Source organism: Dromaius novaehollandiae, chromosome 6 (assembly GCF_036370855.1).
Source record: "Dromaius novaehollandiae isolate bDroNov1 chromosome 6, bDroNov1.hap1, whole genome shotgun sequence".
NCBI lineage: Eukaryota > Metazoa > Chordata > Aves > Casuariiformes > Dromaiidae > Dromaius > Dromaius novaehollandiae.
This window is the reverse complement of record NC_088103.1, coordinates 36,970,898-36,985,152: the sequence shown is the minus strand read 5'-3', so window position 1 is coordinate 36,985,152 and position 14,255 is coordinate 36,970,898. Positions and strand designations below refer to the sequence as shown.

The 14,255-nt window shown below is 40.2% G+C and overlaps 1 long non-coding RNA gene across 1 annotated transcript in view; it reads right to left on the bottom strand.

The window, feature by feature from the left end:
- The window catches only part of LOC112993648 (uncharacterized), a 70,514-nt gene extending 59,104 nt beyond the window's left edge, over positions 1–11,410 (bottom strand). Inside the window, exon 1 of the long non-coding RNA XR_010389761.1 lies at positions 11,201–11,410. This is a non-coding gene — a long non-coding RNA (uncharacterized LOC112993648). The remainder of the gene's footprint in view (positions 1–11,200) is intronic.
- Positions 11,411–14,255: the final 2,845 nt, after the last annotated feature.

Below are 14,255 nucleotides of genomic sequence, written 5' to 3'. Positions count from 1 at the left end.
AGAGTCCAGGGAAGGCTAATCTGTGCCTGGCAGCCCACACTCTAATCACTTGCCGATTACGTTGTTAGTCATCTCCATCAGTGCTCCAACCCACTCCCGCTCCTCCTGCAGTAAACTTTAATTAACCAGAGAAACACAGAGTTACTCACTGAGAACAGAGAAGCAGAGAAAGAGAGGAGCCTCTCATCTTTGGTGTGAGTAAATCAGGAGGTTGAGGAAAAGTCCACTCTACACCAAACCAACAGGAATATATGTATGTGAGGAAACATTTTGAACGAAAGCAAAAAGATTTCTGTGCCATTGTGCTTTCACATTTCTTTCTCTGGCATACATTTCAGTTTAGCAGCTGGTCTTTCACAATAAATTAAATTGACAAAAAAGCAAATAGAACAACACATGAGTCACCTGCATAGAGAGTTCAATAAAATTACTGCTCTTCATCTGCCATGTATTACCCTTATTCTGATGGGACAGTTGTTAGCTAAAAGCCAAAAACAAGCAAGTCACATAATAGCAATGTTTGCACTTTAGGCTGAGCCTTCAGTTCTTTCTAATTTTAGTGAGCTAGCACCACCCCTACATGTCATGCTGATTACCACAAAAGTAGCAGCATCTGTCATGCTACCAGTAAGCAACATCTGAGGTGTTATGGTTTTGTTGTGCTCTTAGGGGTAATAATTAACCATTGATGGCTGAAAGGGAACCACTAAAGTAAAGCATGACCCCACTGTACAACTAGTCGAACAAGTTGTCGTGACTTGCCAAAGAGAATCTGTGATAAAGCTGAGGTTTCATCCTCCTGGATCTCCATCCTTGCATTAGCACTGGGATCACTCTTCCCCACCACATCAAGCCAGACAGCGTTAGATCAGGAAGATGATTAAAGGAAAATAAGGTCCTAGCTCTTCAGCCAGGCACGACTCCATATCAGTTCTGGAACGTGTTGCATGAAGATCCTACTAGATTACTTTAGCTATCAGGCAGGTACTGGAGAAACAAAGGAGTTTGGCAGGTCCCAGACTCTGCTGGATTTTATGATAGTAACTAGTACTCTGAGCCACACTGAAGAGCTGTGCTTTGGGCTAGAGCTGCCTATTAGGCTAGCATGCTCATAAGAAATTCTGCATAGCATCCTGCACCCAGCATGCGCCTGGCTCGTCTGCATAATTTGCAGCACTGTAGTAGAAAGAGGATTATGAAAATAACAACTGAGGTAACATTCAGCTCCAGACAGATGTGCTACCATTACCAGCCATAACAGGCTGCACACAGCCTGTTATCTGTGACCTACATTGTGCCCACCCTCAGCACCCTCTGCCACCTCACCGATCTCTCCCCCTTTACCTACTCATGATGTGATGCCTCTCTTCATGCTGGTGCCTCTGCTCCAGTCATAGCAGACCAAGACCACCTACACCAAGATCCTATTTTTTGACAGTGGGTACTGGTGTATACCTAAAAAAGGCAGAGAGAATCAGCCACTTTTTCCTTCACTTGTAGAGTCTCCCCTCCTTGTGCCCCTCACCTTGCGGGCAGTTAGACCTTGCTCTCATGTCTGAGCATGCGAAGATAAAAACCATCCTAATAACTAGGTTTGAGAGGAACAAGCGCAAAGCTTTACAAGAGCTCACCATCTGGACAGTGCTTGGTATAGAGCTGTCACTCAGTGCCACAATCACACGCCAAGTTGGATCTACCATTAGATAGGCACATGTACAAGCAGGCTATATTCACAGCCAAAGCAGGGCGAATCTCAAAGACTTAATCTCTATTTTAACACACTCTTTATCTCAGGCAAAGCCTTAAAAGCAGTGTCCCCAGTATGGCAGTTCAGACGCTGCTGCCACATTTGAAGCGGCAACACAAGCACCAAAGGTAGTGAGGGTTTGTCCCTCCTAAGCTCAGTGCCAGAGGCAGGAGGTTCTCTCATACCATTAAGGCTTCTGATCCCCCTGAGACAATTCAAACTCTGCTCTAGCAGCTTGCTATCTCCCTCCCCTAATCAGCAGACACAGTAAGTGCACTTAGCCATCCCTACATTTCACAAGCTAGAGAAAGACATGACTTGTTTTGGCACAGGAAGGATATGCAGGCAGCCGTTCAGAAACTTGCTGACCTGGCACAACATTCAGAACAATTTTCCCATGCAGCTCATTGTTAACATTCAATTACAAGCACTTTAGAAAAGTGCTAAGGTATTTGGAGAGAGGATATTTGGAGAGAGGTTATGGGAGGCAGAGCAGTATCTGGAAGCTTGTTCTGCAGTCCAGTGAACAGTCAGAGAAAGGTAACAGAGGCTGCCTAAAAACAGAGAAGACTGAGGGAAACTAGAACTGTGCAACAGTCTATCACCAAGCACAAATAAGACTATCACCACTGAAATCAAATTCCGTAGCTGCTCTCATGTCCACTATAAAAGGTATCTAAATCACAATGGTAATAAAAGAGCAAGAAATCACCTAAGTACTGCGTGATTGGATTCAGACAGAGGAAAGGGAAAACTCAGCATGGCGTTTGCAGAAGATTGAAGTCCCTGAGTAAAAAGGGGTTGCTTGGGAGCTGAAAGAGCCCAGGTTTCCAGGAGCCCTTACTTTAAATACAAACATGAAGATGTAAATTATATGACTCAATATAAGCATGCAAATCAAATGTGAATCAAATTAAAAACTGAATTACATGAAATTCACATACCAATGTAAAATATCAGAACGTAAAGAACTGCTGTTTTGTTGTGAATTGTGTCAAGTTCAGACCCTCTCTTCTTGATTTAGGATTTTCAGCTCAGATATAGATGATATGTCCTATAGTTTCAGTTATACCAAGATATATCCTCTCCTCTAAATTGCACAGAGGAGTTATAGTAGTTGAATAGTTACTCATACATTCAAAGAGCAGTCTTCATCCTACCTTCTGTCATGATGTGTGACAGCTCTTTAAGTCCAAAACACCAATAAATGCTGTAGCTAATATGCACTTGACTGCAGAAACTGAGGAATATGCATATTTCTTACCTATTCTCTTCCATAGACTCATATGATTTGAAAAGAGTTCTAAAATAATCATAAAACAATCAGAGTTGCAGATCAAAGATGGAATTTTCAAAAGCACATCAACGATAGAGAAGCCCCAGCTTCTCCCAGTGCAAAATGTTTGCCAAAGCAGTGAAGTTGTTTCACGGATTCACTGGTCTGAAGTCACCACTGATTTCTGAAAACCTAATTTTCTGCTTAGCTAGCACTGGACTTCGTAACAGGGAAAGTTTTTTTTCCTAAATCCAAGACAACTCAAATCGCTAGATGATCTATAGATGGTAAAAATCTGCACCTTGACATTTGTACCTGCCAGCTGACAGAGATGGTACTCTAACACTATGCAAAGTTAAAGAAAGAAAAAAAAGAAGAAAAAAGAAAGAAAAAAGAAAACTTAGTTAAGCCACACTGTCCCTTTAATACAAATAAATATCATGCTCTCTGTACAATCTTGTCCATCATAATCCTCTTCCTCTTATAGCTCAGCAGCACCCTCGAGTCTCTTCTGATATCAAATTCTTATCAGAAGCTGTAAAGTTACCATGTCATCCAGCTGGAACACTGCTTAGGATATTCAAAAAACAAAAATACATGCCTCTCAATAGCACACTCTTGATTACCAAATTGATTGTTAAAAATTAACAATAATAATTCTAAAACACCCAGCAGCCTAATTATCAACTGCTTTTCATTTGTACTCCCATTAAATTCACAGCTGCTTTGCAAAGTGACAGGCTGCTCTATGAAGACTGCCTTGTATGCTTTCATTCAAAACCCTTCCATTTAGTCCATAGAGAATGACGACACAAAAAACTCAAAAACCTGGCTTAGTATTTGGCAGATGCCATTCTCATATGACACACTATTCTATTCAAGAAGCAAACAGCAAGAATTACATGACATTCTGGAGAAAAAAAGGCATTTTTTTCCTCTTGCACTAATAAAAGTTAATTTTCAGGTAGCCCCTAATTTCTTCACTCTCCAATGGAATTCTGCTTTGAGTCAAATCTCTCAGCTTGCCTGGCCTGTAAAAAACCTTTATCTGAAGAGTGGATAGCTGTGAATACAGCAATTGGTGTTGAGGCACAGAGGGAGCAGAACAGGCAAGGAAGGTAAGCGCATGAGCAGCAGACTCTAGATAGGGCGCTGAAGTGTCGCAGTACAATCTTTCAAAATCCATCCGACTGCAATCCCACCTTGTCAGGAACAACTCAAAAAGAAGAAAAAACTTGCATTTACATTTTGCTGGCTTTGAAACATGTTAAATTGATTGCATATATGTCAACATTATGAAGCAAGATATTTCAGCTTCACTAAAAATTTGCTGGTGCATTTCTAATTTGCTAGGACATTCTCATGCCAAGCATGCAGGCACTTAATTGACAGAACATAAATCTAAACCAAAACAAGTCTGTACCATCTCAGCTGAAAACTTGAATAGTTCTGCTACAAAGAATTAGGCTGATTTCAGGTTGGACATTATAAGGAAATAACAGACATGCATTAAACCCATGTATTGCACAGGAACATCCTCAGTGTATTTCAACCTGCCAATGCTTTGGCATCTAAAATACTGCTGTCCATAAGCCCGTCTGTTGAGAATGATATGGTTTTTAGACGTACATTTCTGTCCACTATGAAACAGGTTGATATTTGCCTGCTGTTTCATATTTAGCAGAAGGCTCCCACTGCAAAATTTTACTTACTGCACACTTCAGCAGGCATCAGACTGAAGGCTAAAGACAAAGATTCTGAACAGTGAACAGACACCTTGAGGCATTTAGTTTTCCAGGAACAACCAATCCAATTCTTTTACTCGCACTCCGCCCGATAGCTTAATTCGGGGCCTCAAACTACAGGAAAGAAAACAACTGAGAAATCTTTAAGTAATTATATTTCCACAGCAACTGATTTTATTACTATATAAAAAGAAATCATTTCTACCCATTCACACTACCCATAACTAAAAAAAAAAAAAAAAAAAAAAAAAAATAAAATAAAATAAAAACAGGAGAAATACAGAACACGTGAAATACTGTTTTTAAAGTAGCCTTCAAAGGCCAAACACAACCTTCGGGCACAGCTGACGTTTGTCTGCTCCTGATTTAGAACAGCAAGAAAAAGAGTATTTAGGTCATGTTGAATTAAAAAGTCCTCTTAAACAGAATGAGTTTGAGTAAAATACTCCTCAGAGTCACATTCGCAGGGCAGGCTAAAACGTTGGATTTGCTCAATTTGTGAAGACAGTATAGTCATATTTTAAGGAGAAAAGCTTGTCATGAAAAAAGGAAAATGAAAGAAAGGTACCAGACTCAAGCAGGATTCAAAGCAATATACAGAAACAGTTTGACAGTATCAACTAGCATGAGAGGTGCCAACCTCGCACTTTAGTGTTTGAATAGTTGTAAAGAAGCATCATCATTTAGATCAGATCCCTCGCACCTACAGCAATACTCTGCTACATTCATCTGGAACGGAGGTTGCTAGGCTTTGTACACACAGACGGTGGGATGGGGCAGTTTATAAACCATGAAACAGCCCCAAAGTACAAGATGCAGTCTTAAACATTTGTTTAAGTCCTACAGTCCAGGACGAAAGGAGGGAGGAAGGAAACATGCATCTTTGATTTTAGGGGTTGACTCAGTCAAAAGGCCAAAAGCAATCCCTTGGAACCACGATTTTTGTTAAAATTTTGTGAGCACCTCATGTACGTCTTGCTGTTAATGTTACTTTGAAAGATCAATTAGTAACTTGAAATCATAAAGTATGGAAAAGGGTAATAAGCCTAAGAGAGTTTCCCAAATTCACAACAGGATCTGCATGCCTTTTAGTTCATGTTTTAAAATAAATCAGATGTCAGGTTTGGATTCAGCCTAGAAATTTGCTGTGTTTTTATTATGGGGAAATCAAACTATGAATACTGTACTTATTATGAGTTCTGCTACCAAGTCCATCAGAAAAGACTGCATGTGTCTTACAGTCCTTTCGAGTTACCCTCAGCCAATATATAGAGCTTACTGGTGGTAAAAACCTGATGCAGCTCACAAACCACAAGGCAGACTAAAAGCATGTCCTGACAAAATAATTTGGAGTCAATCATGTTTCAGAGTTTTGTTTTGAGATTTTGATTCTCAACTCAGAAATAGAGCAAGAATCAGGAGGCAAACGTGAATTCAAGGCAAAGGGCATGTTTACTATAAATGATGTTCCCTCTGTTGCACAGCTATAAACATTTGGGTAGTTTATTTTTTTGAAGGGGTAGAGAACAGACAACAAAATTAGATTCAATAATCCTGGTTGTTTCAGAAAATACAGTGCTTTCATTCACTGGTTTATAACTGGGAGCTCTGGGACCTTTCCCGATAATATGCTTCACGAGCTGAGTCACAGCGTGCATAGGATTAGTCACGGCTGTAGAAGTGTCCCAAGGTTTCATTTACATGGACAGATATACCTGATGTATATTCATTTCTTTTGTAAGTTAAAATTATCTGAAGCTAAGTGCTTCAGCACCTTTTGGCTATGTCATCTCCTCGGCGTCACTGCCTATGGCTCAGACTTTCTCAGTGACACACGCTCCACCTGCACACTTTGAACACGCGGGTCAGACTGCAACGGCACGCAGGAAGGGTAACGTCTGCCAGCCGAGCTAGAGAGAAAGAACAGAGGGCCACAGGCTGCACACCGACATATGTTTGGTGGGCCACAGCAGAGCAGAGGATGCGTCATGCTGACTTGACGCTATTTTAAGCGGCAGCGGGCAAACTAAATGACTTAGATGAGCAACTAAGCACCCCTTTCACTCTCTGTTCCAGCTGAGAAGTATGAACATATAGCGGTAGTTCTGCATGTATTAGCTTCTACCTTGCGTTACTCACATTCTGCAGATGTGGAAAACAGGCAAGCGGTAAGCAACTTGATCAAGGTTAAACAGCAAATCACAGGCAGAATACAAGCCATATCAATACCTCAGGGCTCCATGTTTTAAATCACCCTCTCCACGAAACCCCTAACGATCCTCTGGAAGATCTGACCTTGCAAAACCAGGCTGTCCCATCACAGATGGGAATAACTGTCTATACTGGATTACCAAAAGAACATCAGGGAGCTTATCTTAGCTATCTTTTGCTATAAGGTTGAACAAAGTCTGAATATGGGCACATGCAGAATTTAGCTGCCCGTTCTCTGCTTTTGGAGACCTGCAGGAATCAAAAGGAAGATCAAATCTGACTGTACTGACAATGGTATAAACCCAGAAACTTAAGATTCCTAAATGGCTGAACAGCGTAGCAGGCCTTTGAGACCTTAAGGCACCTGCTTTTTCTGCCCCTTACATAAACCTTTTCCCTATACCGTAAACATGGCACTATTTAGATGTGGACAGCCCTTCTGCCCACATCCTTAGCTTCCTGCGCATTCTGATCCTGTTTCTCAATATGCAGTTCAGTCTCTTCCCAAGGGACATCTCAGGGACTTCTACCCAGGTCGGGGAACTACAGACACACTTAAAATTGTTACCTCAAATGGAATCCTATCTTAATAACAAAACACAGGAAGACAGAAAATCACTAAGTAAAAAATATTCAAAACTACACTTAAAGAGCATGTTATTACAGGAACAACTGTTAAACGCATTTGCAATCTCAGTTACTTAAATTTTTAGACAAAATCAAAAGATGAAGATAGTAAAGCCAAAATGATGGCACTTGGCTGCTCTGCATTGGTTTACCTTGTTTACATCTTCAAAGATGCATACAGACTGAGGCAAATTCAACTAACAAAAACAAACAGCTCCAGAAGACAACTCTGGTTCTTGTGAGGTGAACATGCATTTTATTCAGCTCAATACATCTATGTGGTATGCACTACACATTGACTCAATTATGAATTTCTTCCTGCAGCAGAACCTAAACTGTTAATTCTCATTTGTAGATAAACCACCCCTAATTTCCTTCCTCCTATTATTCTATATTCTCCTTCCTCTGTTCCTGTTTCGCTTTAAGAATATTGACATGTACTTAATACAAAATTTCCTTCTCGCTTTCAATAATTTCTCCAACCAATAAATTCTTTTAGAAAGTTTTTCACTAGTCTTATTAGACACACAGAGTGTTTTAATGCCGTGTAAATGGAAATATATGGTCTGAAAACTTGACTGGCTCCAGGAGAGAAGTGAATCAATATATACTGAACACTACATACTAAAATCACTTATATTATTAGAATAACTGGCAATAGGAATAGCCCACGAACACATCTCCAGTGATTTAAATCATTTCAGAAACAATTATTTCCCTATTTGGATGCATCAAAGAAGCCTAGTAAGATTATTTCCTAAGAGGTTTCATTAAAAAAATGATTAACATAGCTGATCTAATATTTCAACCACTCTGAACCACAGTTCCTGAAAATAAATCACACAATGTTGGCCTTAAAATTTTATCACACCATAATTTGGCCTTGACTCTAAACTTTGTTTTACATGAGTCTGAAACCATGTCTGTATTTCACTGAACTCTGATTCTCTCACGGGTTTTACATAGTATGCAGATGAAATCTTTAAGGGGTTTCATGGTTTGACAGGCATCGTCATCTACTTACAGGCAGTTTTTAGTACAGTGGGAAATGCAATTGTAAAAGATCTACTGACTTGATTGAAGTTGCTACTAAAGGCATCTGTCAATTGGGAAGAAACTGCCCTTTTGATTGCAGCAGTGATCTTGGGGAGGAGGGTGCCTAGCAAACAGTCACCGTTCATGCACAAAACAGCTCTGCTGCAGGGAAGTCTGTGATACAGAACAGTCTGCATATGTAAACCACAGCAAGGGCTGCACTTGCTGCCTTTAGATCTGCTAATGTTGTCAGTAAGATTTTAGGATGTGCAATAATTTAGTTATAATAATTCTGCTATATTGCACCATTTCTCTGGCTCCAAGTGAAATACCATTCTCTTGAAGAAAAACAAAATTCAGCACCACAGTCTAGCACAATGGATCATTTATTTGTACTTCACAATTCAGGTATGAAAGGAAAATGAAAGGAATGAAAGAAAAAATGCTATCTTCTCCACTGCTTTAACATATATTTGAGTTCCCAAACTGATTAAAAAAGGAGCGAGAAAGGCACTATGAAAACTCATCTAGAGCAACGTAAATGGGCATTTCCTATGCCCACTATTCCTTCTGACTTAGCAGGCAGTTACTGACCTCATTTTATTACAATAAAAGGGAGATGGAGAGCCCAAGTGAATCCCCTAACTCTAGAAATATTAACTTCATGGGTGTTAATGAAATAAGTCTGCTTGGAAATACCTCAAAAAAAGGAAGAAGAGAAAAAAAAAAAACCTATGTTTGAATTTTACTACCATTTTTTCTCCTCTGCGGCTTAAGAGATCAGTGTCATGACTCACTCTAGGGACTGAGCTGTCCCTGGGCGACATGACCTCCTCCAGCTTTGTTCCTCATATTAGTATAAATTGGTCATCCACCAACAATGAATGAAAAAACTTCCTTATTAGTCATATCTGAATCCATAAAACTAATACCTGAAGCAGCAGTGGGCTTGTTTACACACCACTTTCTGGTATGTGGCCTTCTGACATTTCAAAGTTCAATCAGGTGTGGGAGGGAGGGTACAAAGATGAAAAAATGTTAAACATATGAAACATCCGCTTGATGGCTCTAAATAAAATCTATAGATGAGAGCTGCATGCAGGCGGTTTGGATCCATACATAGCTATTCTTGTTTATTTGCCTAACTGGCAAATCCCAAAGAGAATCTTAGACTGATGCTTAAAACAAAACAAACCAAAAAAGAACAAACATGCCTTAAAATTCAGAAGGTTCAACTCTCAGCTGTGCTTTATCTGATTAGCCGTTTCTATATGCTATGTTTCTATACTGCTATCTATATGGTAAACCATTACATGCCTTCCCCTTACTCGTTTAAAAAATATACATCAGATCATCCTGCCTAACACAAGAAGAACAGGTGTTTGTCTACACACGCTCTTGCCCACACGTGTCCTGTAAAAATTCAGTATGCTACTGACCTGGTACAGAACTGAAAACTCGGAGAAAAGCAAGATGCATCTGAATAATTAGTATATGAATAATTTTGCCCATTATTGAATACAATCTTCTCCTCCCTCTATCAACCTTTTCTCTTCCTTGGATAAAATCCCAAGAATATAACATGAAATATTATTATGATTGATATGGTCCATTAAAGTGGTCACTGACAAAAATTTTCATCTTTTTGTTCCCACTGACACTGGTGCTTTTCATTTTAAGCTCTCTCCTCTGGTAACAGTACAGGGTCCAGTACCATCAAATAGCACATTTTCCCCTCTCAACAAACAATTGTGGACAGGCCTGACCAAGAAGAGGACAAGCATTCCCAAAATTTCAGGGGATCTAATCAGAATCTACTATCTATCCCTGAGTCAATAAAGGACCAAGCCAAGTGGTAAATCCTCCTGTAGCCCTAAAGCTTTAGAAAGACTTTGGATTTACGAGTACTGAAGAACTGAAACCTTCTCACAAGGGAAGCATGGCATGGGGAATCAAAATCCTCATGAAATATAGTGTATAAAACAGAATAACATATCAACTATAACTTCTTTCCTTCATAAGTAAAGGATGTAGATAGCACTTCACTTGAAAATTAGATGAAATCGCTAAAAACCTTGAAAGAAAATAAAGAAAGTTCACGTAGATCGTTAGGCACTATGTAATGAGTAAAAATTACCCCAGAGCCCACATGTGGTGACAATACCTCTGTGTGAACAAGAGCCCTTTAGCTAGGTTTTCAAAGCTCCTATATCTCAATATACCCTTTATAAACATAGTGATCCATTTTTCCCATCGTATTAAGTTGGATACCACAATATTTTTATAGGAAATTTAGTATTTAAAGGCATATCAATCACCAGCTGTGTGATTTTTTTTTCCTTTCAATGAAAACATTGCTAAAGAGTTCTAAGTGCTCATCTGATAAACCCTTCTTTATTATTAGCTTCTGCATATTGACATCTATCTGCCTGCAAAGAATCCAAAAAAATAACATTTGGAGACAGCTGCAATGATATTCAAGACAACTAATTCAAGAGAAAATTCAGTTTCATTTTCAGAGGAAACATCTGTAGAAGGACTTTCAGTTTCTGTACGTACCATATCAGGTGTTAGAAATGACACGACGTTCTGATTGCTAGTAACAGGATGCTAAACCACAGGAAAGTAGTCTCGCTGCTGAAGTAGTGACTAACATGATGTAGAAGAGAACATTTAGCAAGTTCATTCACGCAACAGGATGGGTGGTTGCCATATCTCACTGCTACATGCATACTTCAGAAATTCTCTCACTTCAGAAGAACGTGTCTGAAAGCCTGGCAGTAAATGAAGAGTTTGGAACAGGGATATGAATACTTTGGATTTTATGTAGATTGTACATGTTGCTTATATTGGTAAAGAAAGCACATTGATGCATGTGAATTCTGCAGCTATTGTAACACAGTTAACACTTCTGAGGACTTATGTGAAGCAAAAAAAAAACAAAAACAAAAACTTGTCCTAGTTCAACATTAAAAACATTAACCTTGTGTACCTTCTAGGTTCATAGCATGGAAGTAAAACATGGCATGACAAAGTCAGACTTCAGTAGCCCTCTGATACTGTTCTGATGCCAGATACTCACAATCTGGTCTGAAGTCAGCAGAACTCACCAGAACCACCTAAACATTTGTATCTTTTCTGTGCAGATAAAATCTTTGTCACAAAGCATTCGAATGCTACTATAAAGAGATAACTCTTCATTTTCTTACTGGCTTTTATTTGATACTCATCACTACTGTACCACAGCATTTTTTAAAAATTCATTCCACAATATAAGATAGCTTGATTATCCCTTACTTTACAGGAGAGCAGACAAGTTCCAAAGGTATCTGATGGATTAAGGTTATGATCTCACTAAATTCTGAAGTGGCAGCAAGTTCTCAGGACCCTTTTTGTAATTAAGTCTCACTGTCTTAAATCGTTTCTTTCTATTTTTGACTGTCCCACAACAACTATCCTTATGGTCTAAGTAATACTGATCAGGAGCAGTAGGTGTAGCAAATTGCAGTAATGCTATGATTTTTCAAAACCTACAAACACATGACACAGTTTCTAAAAGCAATCTAGCCATGCTCCAGTATAACCTGCAGCTGAATCAGACCTTCTCTGGTCAGTTTTCAATGTCAAGTGCTATTGCACAATTTGCCCTAAGTTTGCACCCCGAGCTTTCTTTTTCCATACCCAAGTGCCTTGCATTCACATTGTGAACCTACTTCTGCACATGGGACCCAACACAGGTCTTTATGATGGCATTCAATTGCCCTCTTGCAAAGTTATTTTCCTCTTCTTTCAGCTTACTTTCCTTTAAAATTCAGCAGAAAGAGATGCAGGATCTACAAACAATAGCCTATTTTTTGATTACACAACCTTGATTACTGTAAATCCTGTGTTCTGAACAGAACAGAGATTAAGAGGAGGAGGATGAAAGCATGGGATAATGTAATTAAAGACCATAGCCTAATGCACTAGCAGAAGTGGTCAGACTAAGGCAACACAGGCAACCATAATGCTGAGATTTCAGGGGCTTGACTTCACACTAATATTCTTGTAATATAACGTGCTTGTTTTAATAAAAGACAACAAAGTGAAGTAGGTGACAAAGCAAAAGCAGAGTTACCAAATGAAATCAGTCTGACATTCCCATCAGCTGGGCTTGGAACGTTTAAGCCAGGAACGCACACCTCCCACGTGGGTGGATCACCAGGCCGGCTGCTAGCGCTGAGCTGCAACGGCTGGGACACAGCAAAGCCGCTCATCAGTGCAGCGCGGCCACCCAGCAGCCCAGCCCGCTGCTTCTGAGCGGCTGCCATCTGCAGAAGCTCATCAGCCAGGGACTGCTTATGCAGCTAATCAGTTGCTGCAAACCCAGCTAGCACGTGGTGCCTGGCTGGCACTAACTCCTTAGTGGGGAAAAGGTAGGTAGTTCTCTTCACGCAGTCATCACTGCTCTCAGCTGTACCTAAGATCGCCTTCTCCCCCCACTCACTTACTCATTGCAACTTCTGCTCTCTCTTCACACACAATAACCTCCCTTCTGTCTGCTCTCACTACTGCAGTACTTCTCTCTCCTCTCCCCCATACCAGTCCCACAACTCATCATTGCAGCACTCCTTGTCCCTTACTTCCCAGGTCACACACAAACATCAAATACCCCTCCGCTCTTTCCATACTAACTTTGAGTTCCTGCTTCCCAGACCTCCCACACCTCCGGCTCACTAGTCCAAGCTCCTCTCCTAATCATCCCAAGCTCAACTACCCACTGCAATATAGCCTTTCCTCCCAGCTTCCCAAGCTCCCCTCATCTTCCCAATTTTTCTGTCATTCAAAACTCCTATGGACATAAGAAATCTTAGCAACATACTTCCCAGCACCCTGAGAGGAAGGATCAGAGTCTCCAGCTGACTTCTGAAGCCCCCAGGAAATGTGTACTGACATGCTGACAGATGCAAACAGAAGAATGCCTCTGAGAAAGAAGCTGCATCTTGACATGGCATACTCCTTCAAATCAAAGACTCACATGAAGTTGAAAAAAATACTTGACGAGCTGCATGCTGTGTAGGCCTGACTTAGATTCATCAAACAGACCTGCCACTCGCATCAATAAAGTAAATGGTCATATTAGGAGGTTGTCATCTCCCAGGTAAGCTAGCACTTTTTGAGGTTTCACAAAGTTGTCAACAGCAAGAGGATAGAAATCCAAGACTCTTGGACTCTTCTGACGTGGGTGATGTGCTAATGGATACAGGCTTTTTGTCTGTTCTTCCCAATTCTTTTTCTCCTTCTTTCTACGGTGCTCCACCCTGTCTCCTATTCCTCATCCAATTCTGAGTCATTTTTACTCCTCAGTTTTAGTCACTGTGCCTTTTTCACTGATGGGGAGTAATTACCGTAATCACTCAGAGCACAGAGCATGTTGGAGCTCTCAATTTCATTACTTAACACCACAGTTGGTGCTGGCTGCCAGAGTTGTAGAGTCTAACAACTTTTCTAAGTATCTAACTTTGCATCCCAGCTAACTTCTGCATAAACAGGTATTTGAAAAACTTGCAACTAAGACAAATTTCAGAGTGTAACAGCAAAAAACACATCCTTAAAATAAGCAGTACCTCCCTTC